We start from the raw sequence: 14,974 nt of genomic DNA, 5'->3' as shown, positions 1-14,974 counted from the left end.
AGCAATTATAACAGAAGTTATTGCTTTCTCTTCCCTGTCCGTGCGGTGATGGCATTCATTGTAGGAGATAGTGACGGGTGGCATTCCCATTGAAGGAAGAAACAGAGATAGAGATGTCTCGACATATCTTGTTTTCGGGGCAGAGTAACGCATGTACTACTGAAGGTACAGATGTAGCTCTTTGAACTGAAGATATAAGATGCTATCTGGTTCTCATGTATGTCTTTCTAAAAGTTGTTGTTGCACTTATTGTTAACTCATAAAGACTGTGTTCCAAAGGAGGCCAGCAACAGTTTTCAACCAGATGAAATTCTAACCACCATATACAGATAATCAAACGATTTCAACAGATGGAATTATGCCCTTGCTGTGCCGTTGTTGTTCTGCTTCATTGTATGCTTCAGTGAGCTTTCGAGTTGATACAGTAGACTAAAGAGCAAACACTGGTTTCAAGAACGCTGGAGTCTTTTGGGTAGTGTGCTTCACCTGACACACCAAAGGATCTATATGTGACTTCACCGTTCACAGTGGTTTCCTATGTTGTTTCTTGGTAATTCACTGTGAATATCTGAAAATACCGTGTTTTCCAAGAGACCTAGCTTAGAAATTATATCAGGCAAAGGATCATTCTTTGAAACAGGAGAGAACATCACAATTTCTAGCAATTATAACAGAAGTTATTGCTTTCCCTTCACTGTCCGTGCGGTGATGACATTCATTGTGGGAGATAGTTACCGGTGGCATTGCCTTTGAATGCAGAAGCAGAGATAGCGATGTCTGGACGTATCTTGTTTTCCGTGCAGAGTAACGCATGTACTTCTGAAAGAACAGATGTAGCTCTTTGAACTGAATATATTAGATGCTATCTGGTTCTCATGTATGTCTTTCTAAAAGTTGTTGTTGCACTTATTGTTAACTCATAAAGACTGTGTTCCGAAGGAGGCCAGCAACAGTTTTCAACCAGATGAAATTCTAAAAACCATATACAGATAATCAAACGATTTCAACAGATGGAATTATGCCCTTGCTGTGCCGTTGTTGTTCTGCTTCATTGTATGCTTCAGTGAGCTTTCGAGTTGATACAGTAGACTAAAGAGCAAACACTGGTTTCAAGAACGCTGGAGTCTTTTGGGTAGTGTGCTTCACCTGACACACCAAAGGATCTATATGTGACTTCACCGTTCACAGTGGTTTCCTATGTTGTTTCTTGGTAATTCACTGTGAAAATCTGAAAATACCGTGTTTTCAAAGAGACCTAGCTTAGAAATTATATCAGGCAAAGGATCATTCTTTGAAACAGGAGAGAACATCACAATTTCTAGCAATTATAACAGAAGTTATTGCTTTCTCTTCCCTGTCCGTGCGGTGATGGCATTCATTGTGGGAGATAGTGACCGGTGTCATTGCCATTGAAGGCAGAAGCAGAGATAGCGATGTCTGGACGTATCTTGTTTTCCGTGCAGAGTAACGCATGTACTTCTGATAGAACAGATGTAGCTCTTTGAACTGAAGATATTAGATGCTATCTGGTTCTCATGTATGTCTTTCTAAAAGTTGTTGTTGCACTTATTGTTAACTCATAAAGACTGTGTTCCGAAGGAGGCCAGCAACAGTTTTCAACCAGATGAAATTCTAACCACCATATACAGATAATCAAACGAATTCAACAGATGGAATTATGCCCTTGCTGTGCCGTTGTTGTTTTGCTTCATTGTATGCTTCAGTGAGCTTTCGAGTTGTTACAGTAGACTAAAGAGTAAACACTGGTTTCAAGAACGCTGGAGTCTTTTGGGTAGTGTGCTTCACCTGGCACACCAAAGGATCTATATGTGACTTCACCGTTCACAGTGGTTTCCTATGTTGTTTCTTGGTAATTCACTGTGAATATCTGAAAATACCGTGTTTTCCAAGAGACCTAGCTTAGAAATTATATCAGGCAAAGGATCATTCTTTGAAACAGGAGAGAACATCACAATTTCTAGCAATTATAACAGAAGTTATTGCTTTCCCTTCACTGTCCGTGCGGTGATGACATTCATTGTGGGAGATAGTTACCGGTGGCATTGCCATTGAATGCAGAAGCAGAGATAGCGATGTCTGGACGTATCTTGTTTTCCGTGCAGAGTAACGCATGTACTTCTGAAAGAACAGATGTAGCTCTTTGAATTGAAGATATTAGATGCTATCTGGTTCTCATGTATGTCTTTCTAAAAGTTGTTGTTGCACTTATTGTTAACTCATAAAGACTGTGTTCCGAAGGAGGCCAGCAACAGTTTTCAACCAGATGAAATTCTAAACACCATATACAGATAATCAAACGATTTCAACAGATGGAATTATGCCCTTGCTGTGCCGTTGTTGTTCTGCTTCATTGTATGCTTCAGTGAGCTTTCGAGTTGATACAGTAGACTAAAGAGCAAACACTGGTTTCAAGAACGCTGGAGTCTTTTGGGTAGTGTGCTTCACCTGACACACCAAAGGATCTATATGTGACTTCACCGTTCACAGTGGTTTCCTATGTTGTTTCTTGGTAATTCACTGTGAATATCTGAAAATACCGTGTTTTCCAAGAGACCTAGCTTAGAAATTATATCAGGCAAAGGATCATTCTTTGAAACAGGAGAGAACATCACAATTTCTAGCAATTATAACAGAAGTTATTGCTTTCCCTTCACTGTCCGTGCGGTGATGACATTCATTGTGGGAGATAGTTAACGGTGGCATTGCCATTGAATGCAGAAGCAGAGATAGCGATGTCTGGACGTATCTTGTTTTCCGTGCAGAGTAACGCATGTACTTCTGAAAGAACAGATGTAGCTCTTTGAACTGAAGATATTAGATGCTATCTGGTTCTCATGTATGTCTTTCTAAAAGTTGTTGTTGCACTTATTGTTAACTCATAAAGACTGTGTTCCAAAGGAGGCCAGCAACAGTTTTCAACCAGATGAAATTCTAACCACCATATACAGATAATCAAACGATTTCAACAGATGGAATTATGCCCTTGCTGTGCCGTTGTTGTTCTGCTTCATTGTATGCTTCAGTGAGCTTTCGAGTTGATACAGTAGACTAAAGAGCAAACACTGGTTTCAAGAACGCTGGAGTCTTTTGGGTAGTGTGCTTCACCTGACACACCAAAGGATCTATATGTGACTTCACCGTTCACAGTGGTTTCCTATGTTGTTTCTTGGTAATTCACTGTGAATATCTGAAAATACCGTGTTTTCCAAGAGACCTAGCTTAGAAATTATATCAGGCAAAGGATCATTCTTTGAAACAGGAGAGAACATCACAATTTCTAGCAATTATAACAGAAGTTATTGCTTTCCCTTCACTGTCCGTGCGGTGATGACATTCATTGTGGGAGATAGTTACCGGTGGCATTGCCTTTGAATGCAGAAGCAGAGATAGCGATGTCTGGACGTATCTTGTTTTCCGTGCAGAGTAACGCATGTACTTCTGAAAGAACAGATGTAGCTCTTTGAACTGAAGATATTAGATGCTATCTGGTTCTCATGTATGTCTTTCTAAAAGTTGTTGTTGCACTTATTGTTAACTCATAAAGACTGTGTTCCGAAGGAGGCCAGCAACAGTTTTCAACCAGATGAAATTCTAAAAACCATATACAGATAATCAAACGATTTCAACAGATGGAATTATGCCCTTGCTGTGCCGTTGTTGTTCTGCTTCATTGTATGCTTCAGTGAGCTTTCGAGTTGATACAGTAGACTAAAGAGCAAACACTGGTTTCAAGAACGCTGGAGTCTTTTGGGTAGTGTGCTTCACCTGACACACCAAAGGATCTATATGTGACTTCACCGTTCACAGTGGTTTCCTATGTTGTTTCTTGGTAATTCACTGTGAAAATCTGAAAATACCGTGTTTTCAAAGAGACCTAGCTTAGAAATTATATCAGGCAAAGGATCATTCTTTGAAACAGGAGAGAACATCACAATTTCTAGCAATTATAACAGAAGTTATTGCTTTCTCTTCCCTGTCCGTGCGGTGATGGCATTCATTGTGGGAGATAGTGACCGGTGTCATTGCCATTGAAGGCAGAAGCAGAGATAGCGATGTCTGGACGTATCTTGTTTTCCGTGCAGAGTAACGCATGTACTTCTGATAGAACAGATGTAGCTCTTTGAACTGAAGATATTAGATGCTATCTGGTTCTCATGTATGTCTTTCTAAAAGTTGTTGTTGCACTTATTGTTAACTCATAAAGACTGTGTTCCGAAGGAGGCCAGCAACAGTTTTCAACCAGATGAAATTCTAACCACCATATACAGATAATCAAACGAATTCAACAGATGGAATTATGCCCTTGCTGTGCCGTTGTTGTTTTGCTTCATTGTATGCTTCAGTGAGCTTTCGAGTTGTTACAGTAGACTAAAGAGCAAACACTGGTTTCAAGAACGCTGGAGTCTTTTGGGTAGTGTGCTTCACCTGGCACACCAAAGGATCTATATGTGACTTCACCGTTCACAGTGGTTTCCTATGTTGTTTCTTGGTAATTCACTGTGAATATCTGAAAATACCGTGTTTTCCAAGAGACCTAGCTTAGAAATTATATCAGGCAAAGGATCATTCTTTGAAACAGGAGAGAACATCACAATTTCTAGCAATTATAACAGAAGTTATTGCTTTCCCTTCACTGTCCGTGCGGTGATGACATTCATTGTGGGAGATAGTTACCGGTGGCATTGCCATTGAATGCAGAAGCAGAGATAGCGATGTCTGGACGTATCTTGTTTTCCGTGCAGAGTAACGCATGTACTTCTGAAAGAACAGATGTAGCTCTTTGAACTGAAGATATTAGATGCTATCTGGTTCTCATGTATGTCTTTCTAAAAGTTGTTGTTGCACTTATTGTTAACTCATAAAGACTGTGTTCCGAAGGAGGCCAGCAACAGTTTTCAACCAGATGAAATTCTAAACACCATATACAGATAATCAAACGATTTCAACAGATGGAATTATGCCCTTGCTGTGCCGTTGTTGTTCTGCTTCATTGTATGCTTCAGTGAGCTTTCGAGTTGATACAGTAGACTAAAGAGCAAACACTGGTTTCAAGAACGCTGGAGTCTTTTGGGTAGTGTGCTTCACCTGACACACCAAAGGATCTATATGTGACTTCACCGTTCACAGTGGTTTCCTATGTTGTTTCTTGGTAATTCACTGTGAATATCTGAAAATACCGTGTTTTCCAAGAGACCTAGCTTAGAAATTATATCAGGCAAAGGATCATTCTTTGAAACAGGAGAGAACATCACAATTTCTAGCAATTATAACAGAAGTTATTGCTTTCCCTTCACTGTCCGTGCGGTGATGACATTCATTGTGGGAGATAGTTACCGGTGGCATTGCCATTGAATGCAGAAGCAGAGATAGCGATGTCTGGACGTATCTTGTTTTCCGTGCAGAGTAACGCATGTACTTCTGAAAGAACAGATGTAGCTCTTTGAACTGAAGATATTAGATGCTATCTGGTTCTCATGTATGTCTTTCTAAAAGTTGTTGTTGCACTTATTGTTAACTCATAAACACTGTGTTCCGAAGGAGGCCAGCAACAGTTTTCAACCAGATGAAATTCTAACCACCATATACAGATAATCAAACGATTTCAACAGATGGAATTATGCCCTTGCTGTGCCGTTGTTGTTTTGCTCCATTGTATGCTTCAGTGAGCTTTCGAGTTGATACAGTAGACTAAAGAGCAAACACTGGTTTCAAGAACGCTGGAGTCTTTTGGGTAGTGTGCTTCACCTGACACACCAAAGGATCTATATGTGACTTCACCGTTCACAGTGGTTTCCTATGTTGTTTCTTGGTAATTCACTGTGAAAATCTGAAAATACCGTGTTTTCCAAGAAACCTAGCTTAGAAATTATATCAGGCAAAGGATCATTCTTTGAAACAGGAGAGAACATCACAATTTCTAGCAATTATAACAGAAGTTATTGCTTTCTCTTCCCTGTCCGTGTGGTGATGGCATTCATTGTGGGAGATAGTGACCGGTGTCATTGCCATTGAATGCAGAAGCAGAGATAGCGATGTCTGGACATATCTTGTTTTCCGTGCAGAGTAACGCATGTACTTCTGAAAGTACAGACGTAGCTCTTTGAACTGAAGATAATAGATGCTATCTGGTTCTCATGTATGTCTTTCTAAAAGTTGTTGTTGCACTTATTGTTAACTCATAAAGACTGTGTTCCGAAGGAGGCCAGCAACAGTTTTCAACCAGATGAAATTCTAACCACCATATACAGATAATCAAACGATTTCAACAGATGGAATTATGCCCTTGCTGTGCCGTTGTTGTTCTGCTTCATTGTATGCTTCAGTGAGCTTTCGAGTTGATACAGTAGACTAAAGAGCAAACACTGGTTTCAAGAACGCTGGAGTCTTTTGGGTAGTGTGCTTCACCTGACACACCAAAGGATCTATATGTGACTTCACCGTTCACAGTGGTTTCCTATGTTGTTTCTTGGTAATTCACTGTGAATATCTGAAAATACCGTGTTTTCCAAGAGACCTAGCTTAGAAATTATATCAGGCAAAGGATCATTCTTTGAAACAGGAGAGAACATCACAATTTCTAGCAATTATAACAGAAGTTATTGCTTTCTCTTCCCTGTCCGTGCGGTGATGGCATTCATTGTGGGAGATAGTGACCGGTGTCATTGCCATTGAATGCAGAAGCAGAGATAGCGATGTCTGGACATATCTTGTTTTCCGTGCAGAGTAACGCATGTTCTTCTGAAAGTACAGACGTAGCTCTTTGAACTGAAGATATTAGATGTTATCTCGTTCTCATGTATGTCTTTCTAAAAGTTGTTGTTGCACTTATTGTTAACTCATAAAGACTGTGTTCCGAAGGAGGCCAGCAACAGTTTTCAACCAGATGAAATTCTAAACACCATATACAGATAATCAAACGATTTCAACAGATGGAATTATGCCCTTGCTGTGCCGTTGTTGTTCTGCTTCATTGTATGCTTCAGTGAGCTTTCGAGTTGATACAGTAGACTAAAGAGCAAACACTGGTTTCAAGAACGCTGGAGTCTTTTGGGTAGTGTGCTTCACCTGACACACCAAAGGATCTATATGTGACTTCACCGTTCACAGTGGTTTCCTATGTTGTTTCTTGGTAATTCACTGTGAATATCTGAAAATACCGTGTTTTCCAAGAGACCTAGCTTAGAAATTATATCAGGCAAAGGATCATTCTTTGAAACAGGAGAGAACATCACAATTTCTAGCAATTATAACAGAAGTTATTGCTTTCCCTTCACTGTCCGTGCGGTGATGACATTCATTGTGGGAGATAGTTACCGGTGGCATTGCCATTGAATGCAGAAGCAGAGATAGCGATGTCTGGACGTATCTTGTTTTCCGTGCAGAGTAACGCATGTACTTCTGAAAGAACAGATGTAGCTCTTTGAACTGAAGATATTAGATGCTATCTGGTTCTCATGTATGTCTTTCTAAAAGTTGTTGTTGCACTTATTGTTAACTCATAAAGACTGTGTTCCGAAGGAGGCCAGCAACAGTTTTCAACCAGATGAAATTCTAACCACCATATACAGATAATCAAACGATTTCAACAGATGGAATTATGCCCTTGATGTGCCGTTGTTGTTTTGCTCCATTGTATGCTTCAGTGAGCTTTCGAGTTGATACAGTAGACTAAAGAGCAAACACTGGTTTCAAGAACGCTGGAGTCTTTTGGGTAGTGTGCTTCACCTGACACACCAAAGGATCTATATGTGACTTCACCGTTCACAGTGGTTTCCTATGTTGTTTCTTGGTAATTCACTGTGAAAATCTGAAAATACCGTGTTTTCCAAGAGACCTAGCTTAGAAATTATATCAGGCAAAGGATCATTCTTTGAAACAGGAGAGAACATCACAATTTCTAGCAATTATAACAGAAGTTATTGCTTTCTCTTCCCTGTCCGTGCGGTGATGGCATTCATTGTGGGAGATAGTGACCGGTGTCATTGCCATTGAATGCAGAAGCAGAGATAGCGATGTCTGGACATATCTTGTTTTCCGTGCAGAGTAACGCATGTACTTCTGAAAGTACTGACGTAGCTCTTTGAACTGAAGATAATAGATGCTATCTGGTTCTCATGTATGTCTTTCTAAAAGTTGTTGTTGCACTTATTGTTAACTCATAAAGACTGTGTTCCGAAGGAGGCCAGCAACAGTTTTCAACCAGATGAAATTCTAACCACCATATACAGATAATCAAACGATTTCAACAGATGGAATTATGCCCTTGCTGTGCCGTTGTTGTTCTGCTTTATTGTATGCTTCAGTGAGCTTTCGAGTTGATACAGTAGACTAAAGAGCAAACACTGGTTTCAAGAACGCTGGAGTCTTTTGGGTAGTGTGCTTCACCTGACACACCAAAGGATCTATATGTGACTTCACCGTTCACAGTGGTTTCCTATGTTGTTTCTTGGTAATTCACTGTGAATATCTGAAAATACCGTGTTTTCCAAGAGACCTAGCTTAGAAATTATATCAGGCAAAGGATCATTCTTTGAAACAGGAGAGAACATCACAATTTCTAGCAATTATAACAGAAGTTATTGCTTTCTCTTCCCTGTCCGTGCGGTGATGGCATTCATTGTGGGAGATAGTGACCGGTGTCATTGCCATTGAATGCAGAAGCAGAGATAGCGATGTCTGGACATATCTTGTTTTCCGTGCAGAGTAACGCATGTACTTCTGAAAGTACAGACGTAGCTCTTTGAACTGAAGATATTAGATGTTATCTCGTTCTCATGTATGTCTTTCTAAAAGTTGTTGTTGCACTTATTGTTAACTCATAAAGACTGTGTTCCGAAGGAGGCCAGCAACAGTTTTCAACCAGTTGAAATTCTAACCACCATATACAGATAATCAAACAATTTCAACAGATGGAATTATGCCCTTGCTGTGCCGTTGTTGTTCTGCTTCATTGTATGCTTCAGTGAGCTTTCGAGTTGATACAGTAGACTAAAGAGCAAACACTGGTTTCAAGAACGCTGGAGTCTTTGGGGTAGTGTGCTTCACCTGACACACCAAAGGATCTATATGTGACTTCACCGTTCACAGTGGTTTCCTATGTTGTTTCTTGGTAATTCACTGTGAATATCTGAAAATACCGTGTTTTCCAAGAGACCTAGCTTAGAAATTATATCAGGCAAAGGATCATTCTTTGAAACAGGAGAGAACATCACAATTTCTAGCAATTATAACAGAAGTTATTGCTTTCCCTTCACTGTCCGTGCGGTGATGACATTCATTGTGGGAGATAGTTACCGGTGGCATTGCCATTGAATGCAGAAGCAGAGATAGCGATGTCTGGACGTATCTTGTTTTCCGTGCAGAGTAACGCATGTACTTCTGAAAGAACAGATGTAGCTCTTTGAACTGAAGATATTAGATGCTATCTGGTTCTCATGTATGTCTTTCTAAAAGTTGTTGTTGCACTTATTGTTAACTCATAAAGACTGTGTTCCGAAGGAGGCCAGCAACAGTTTTCAACCAGATGAAATTCTAACCACCATATACAGATAATCAAACGATTTCAACAAATGGAATTATGCCCTTGCTGTGCCGTTGTTGTTCTGCTTCATTGTATGCTTCAGTGAGCTTTCGAGTTGATACAGTAGACTAAAGAGCAAACACTGGTTTCAAGAACGCTGGAGTCTTTTGGGTAGTGTGCTTCACCTGACACACCAAAGGATCTATATGTGACTTCACCGTTCACAGTGGTTTCCTATGTTGTTTCTTGGTAATTCACTGTGAAAATCTGAAAATACCGTGTTTTCCAAGAGACCTAGCTTAGAAATTATATCAGGCAAAGGATCATTCTTTGAAACAGGAGAGAACATCACAATTTCTAGCAATTATAACAGAAGTTATTGCTTTCTCTTCCCTGTCCGTGCGGTGATGGCATTCATTGTGGGAGATAGTGACCGGTGTCATTGCCATTGAATGCAGAAGCAGAGATAGCGATGTCTGGACATATCTTGTTTTCCGTGCAGAGTAACGCATGTACTTCTGAAAGTACAGACGTAGCTCTTTGAACTGAAGATAATAGATGCTATCTGGTTCTCATGTATGTCTTTCTAAAAGTTGTTGTTGCACTTATTGTTAACTCATAAAGACTGTGTTCCGAAGGAGGCCAGCAACAGTTTTCAACCAGATGAAATTCTAACCACCATATACAGATAATCAAACGATTTCAACAGATGGAATTATGCCCTTGCTGTGCCGTTGTTGTTCTGCTTCATTGTATGCTTCAGTGAGCTTTCGAGTTGATACAGTAGACTAAAGAGCAAACACTGGTTTCAAGAACGCTGGAGTCTTTTGGGTAGTGTGCTTCACCTGACACACCAAAGGATCTATATGTGACTTCACCGTTCACAGTGGTTTCCTATGTTGTTTCTTGGTAATTCACTGTGAATATCTGAAAATACCGTGTTTTCCAAGAGACCTAGCTTAGAAATTATATCAGGCAAAGGATCATTCTTTGAAACAGGAGAGAACATCACAATTTCTAGCAATTATAACAGAAGTTATTGCTTTCTCTTCCCTGTCCGTGCGGTGATGGCATTCATTGTGGGAGATAGTGACCGGTGTCATTGCCATTGAATGCAGAAGCAGAGATAGCGATGTCTGGACATATCTTGTTTTCCGTGCAGAGTAACGCATGTACTTCTGAAAGTACAGACGTAGCTCTTTGAACTGAAGATATTCGATGTTATCTCGTTCTCATGTATGTCTTTCTAAAAGTTGTTGTTGCACTTATTGTTAACTCATAAAGACTGTGTTCCGAAGGAGGCCAGCAACAGTTTTCAACCAGTTGAAATTCTAACCACCATATACAGATAATCAAACAATTTCAACAGATGGAATTATGCCCTTGCTGTGCCGTTGTTGTTCTGCTTCATTGTATGCTTCAGTGAGCTTTCGAGTTGATACAGTAGACTAAAGAGCAAACACTGGTTTCAAGAACGCTGGAGTCTTTTGGGTAGTGTGCTTCACCTGACACACCAAAGGATCTATATGTGACTTCACCGTTCACAGTGGTTTCCTATGTTGTTTCTTGGTAATTCACTGTGAATATCTGAAAATACCGTGTTTTCCAAGAGACCTAGCTTAGAAATTATATCAGGCAAAGGATCATGCTTTGAAACAGGAGAGAACATCACAATTTCTAGCAATTATAACAGAAGTTATTGCTTTCCCTTCACTGTCCGTGCGGTGATGACATTCATTGTGGGAGATAGTTACCGGTGGCATTGCCATTGAATGCAGAAGCAGAGATAGCGATGTCTGGACGTATCTTGTTTTCCGTGCAGAGTAACGCATGTACTTCTGAAAGAACAGATGTAGCTCTTTGAACTGAAGATATTAGATGCTATCTGGTTCTCATGTATGTCTTTCTAAAAGTTGTTGTTGCACTTATTGTTAACTCATAAAGACTGTGTTCCGAAGGAGGCCAGCAACAGTTTTCAACCAGATGAAATTCTAAACACCATATACAGATAATCAAACGATTTCAACAGATGGAATTATGCCCTTGCTGTGCCGTTGTTGTTCTGCTTCATTGTATGCTTCAGTGAGCTTTCGAGTTGATACAGTAGACTAAAGAGCAAACACTGGTTTCAAGAACGCTGGAGTCTTTTGGGTAGTGTGCTTCACCTGACACACCAAAGGATCTATATGTGACTTCACCGTTCACAGTGGTTTCCTATGTTGTTTCTTGGTAATTCACTGTGAATATCTGAAAATACCGTGTTTTCCAAGAGACCTAGCTTAGAAATTATATCAGGCAAAGGATCATTCTTTGAAACAGGAGAGAACATCACAATTTCTAGCAATTATAACAGAAGTTATTGCTTTCCCTTCACTGTCCGTGCGGTGAGGACATTCATTGTGGGAGATAGTTACCGGTGGCATTGCCTTTGAATGCAGAAGCAGAGATAGCGATGTCTGGACGTATCTTGTTTTCCGTGCAGAGTAACGCATGTACTTCTGAAAGAACAGATGTAGCTCTTTGAACTGAAGATATTAGATGCTATCTGGTTCTCATGTATGTCTTTCTAAAAGTTGTTGTTGCACTTATTGTTAACTCATAAAGACTGTGTTCCGAAGGAGGCCAGCAACAGTTTTCAACCAGATGAAATTCTAACCACCATATACAGATAATCAAACGATTTCAACAAATGGAATTATGCCCTTGCTGTGCCGTTGTTGTTCTGCTTCATTGTATGCTTCAGTGAGCTTTCGAGTTGATACAGTAGACTAAAGAGCAAACACTGGTTTCAAGAACGCTGGAGTCTTTTGGGTAGTGTGCTTCACCTGACACACCAAAGGATCTATATGTGACTTCACCGTTCACAGTGGTTTCCTATGTTGTTTCTTGGTAATTCACTATGAATATCTGAAAATACCGTGTTTTCCAAGAGACCTAGCTTAGAAATTATATCAGGCAAAGGATCATTCTTTGAAACAGGAGAGAACATCACAATTTCTAGCAATTATAACAGAAGTTATTGCTTTCCCTTCACTGTCCGTGCTGTGATGACATTCATTGTGGGAGATAGTTACCGGTGGCATTGCCATTGAATGCAGAAGCAGAGATAGCGATGTCTGGACGTATCTTGTTTTCCGTGCAGAGTAACGCATGTACTTCTGAAAGAACAGATGTAGCTCTTTGAACTGAAGATATTAGATGCTATCTGGTTCTCATGTATGTCTTTCTAAAAGTTGTTGTTGCACTTATTGTTAACTCATAAAGACTGTGTTCCGAAGGAGGCCAGCAACAGTTTTCAACCAGATGAAATTCTAACCACCATATACAGATAATCAAACGATTTCAACAGATGGAATTATGCCCTTGCTGTGCCGTTGTTGTTTTGCTCCATTGTATGCTTCAGTGAGCTTTCGAGTTGATACAGTAGACTAAAGAGCAAACACTGGTTTCAAGAACGCTGGAGTCTTTTGTGTAGTGTGCTTCACCTGACACACCAAAGGATCTATATGTGACTTCACCGTTCACAGTGGTTTCCTATGTTGTTTCTTGGTAATTCACTGTGAAAATCTGAAAATACCGTGTTTTCAAAGAGACCTAGCTTAGAAATTATATCAGGTCAAGGATCATTCTTTGAAACAGGAGAGAACATCACAATTTCTAGCAATTATAACAGAAGTTATTGCTTTCTCTTCCCTGTCCGTGCGGTGATGGCATTCATTGTAGGAGATAGTGACGGGTGGCATTCCCATTGAAGGCAGAAACAGAGATAGAGATGTCTCGACATATCTTGTTTTCGGGGCAGAGTAACGCATGTACTACTGAAAGTACAGATGTAGCTCTTTGAACTGAAGATATTAGATGCTATCTGGTTCTCATGTATGTCTTTCTAAAAGTTGTTGTTGCACTTATTGTTAACTCATAAAGACTGTGTTCCGAAGGAGGCCAGCAACAGTTTTCAACCAGATGAAATTCTAAACACCATATACAGATAATCAAACGATTTCAACAGATGGAATTATGCCCTTGCTGTGCCGTTGTTGTTCTGCTTCATTGTATGCTTCAGTGAGCTTTCGAGTTGATACAGTAGACTAAAGAGCAAACACTGGTTTCAAGAACGCTGGAGTCTTTTGGGTAGTGTGCTTCACCTGACACACCAAAGGATCTATATGTGACTTCACCGTTCACAGTGGTTTCCTATGTTGTTTCTTGGTAATTCACTGTGAATATCTGAAAATACCGTGTTTTCCAAGAGACCTAGCTTAGAAATTATATCAGGCAAAGGATCATTCTTTGAAACAGGAGAGAACATCACAATTTCTAGCAATTATAACAGAAGTTATTGCTTTCCCTTCACTGTCCGTGCGGTGATGACATTCATTGTGGGAGATAGTTACCGGTGGCATTGCCATTGAATGCAGAAGCAGAGATAGCGATGTCTGGACGTATCTTGTTTTCCGTGCAGAGTAACGCATGTACTTCTGAAAGAACAGATGTAGCTCTTTGAACTGAAGATATTAGATGCTATCTGGTTCTCATGTATGTCTTTCTAAAAGTTGTTGTTGCACTTATTGTTAACTCATAAAGACTGTGTTCCGAAGGAGGCCAGCAACAGTTTTCAACCAGATGAAATTCTAACCACCATATACAGATAATCAAACGATTTCAACAGATGGAATTATGCCCTTGCTGTGCCGTTGTTGTTCTGCTTCATTGTATGCTTCAGTGAGCTTTCGAGTTGATACAGTAGACTAAAGAGCAAACACTGGTTTCAAGAACGCTGGAGTCTTTTGGGTAGTGTGCTTCACCTGACACACCAAAGGATCTATATGTGACTTCACCGTTCACAGTGGTTTCCTATGTTGTTTCTTGGTAATTCACTGTGAATATCTGAAAATACCGTGTTTTCCAAGAGACCTAGCTTAGAAATTATATCAGGCAAAGGATCATTCTTTGAAACAGGAGAGAACATCACAATTTCTAGCAATTATAACAGAAGTTATTGCTTTCTCTTCCCTGTCCGTGCGGTGATGGCATTCATTGTGGGAGATAGTGACGGGTGGCATTCCCATTGAAGGCAGAAACAGAGATAGAGATGTCTCGACATATCTTGTTTTCGGGGCAGAGTAACGCATGTACTACTGAAAGTACAGATGTAGCTCTTTGAACTGAAGATATTAGATGCTATCTGGTTCTCATGTATGTCTTTCTAAAAGTTGTTGTTGCACTTATTGTTAACTCATAAAGACTGTGTTCCGAAGGAGGCCAGCAACAGTTTTCAACCAGATGAAATTCTAAACACCATATACAGATAATCAAACGATTTCAACAGATGGAATTATGCCCTTGCTGTGCCGTTGTTGTTCTGCTTCATTGTATGTTTCAGTGAGCTTTCGAGTTGATACAGTAGACTAAAGAGCAAACACTGGTTTCAAG

This window comes from Furipterus horrens, unplaced genomic scaffold (assembly GCF_987537825.1).
Source record: "Furipterus horrens unplaced genomic scaffold, mFurHor1.1.pri manual_scaffold_18, whole genome shotgun sequence".
Lineage (NCBI taxonomy): Eukaryota > Metazoa > Chordata > Mammalia > Chiroptera > Furipteridae > Furipterus > Furipterus horrens.
Note: the sequence above shows the minus strand (reverse complement) of the source record.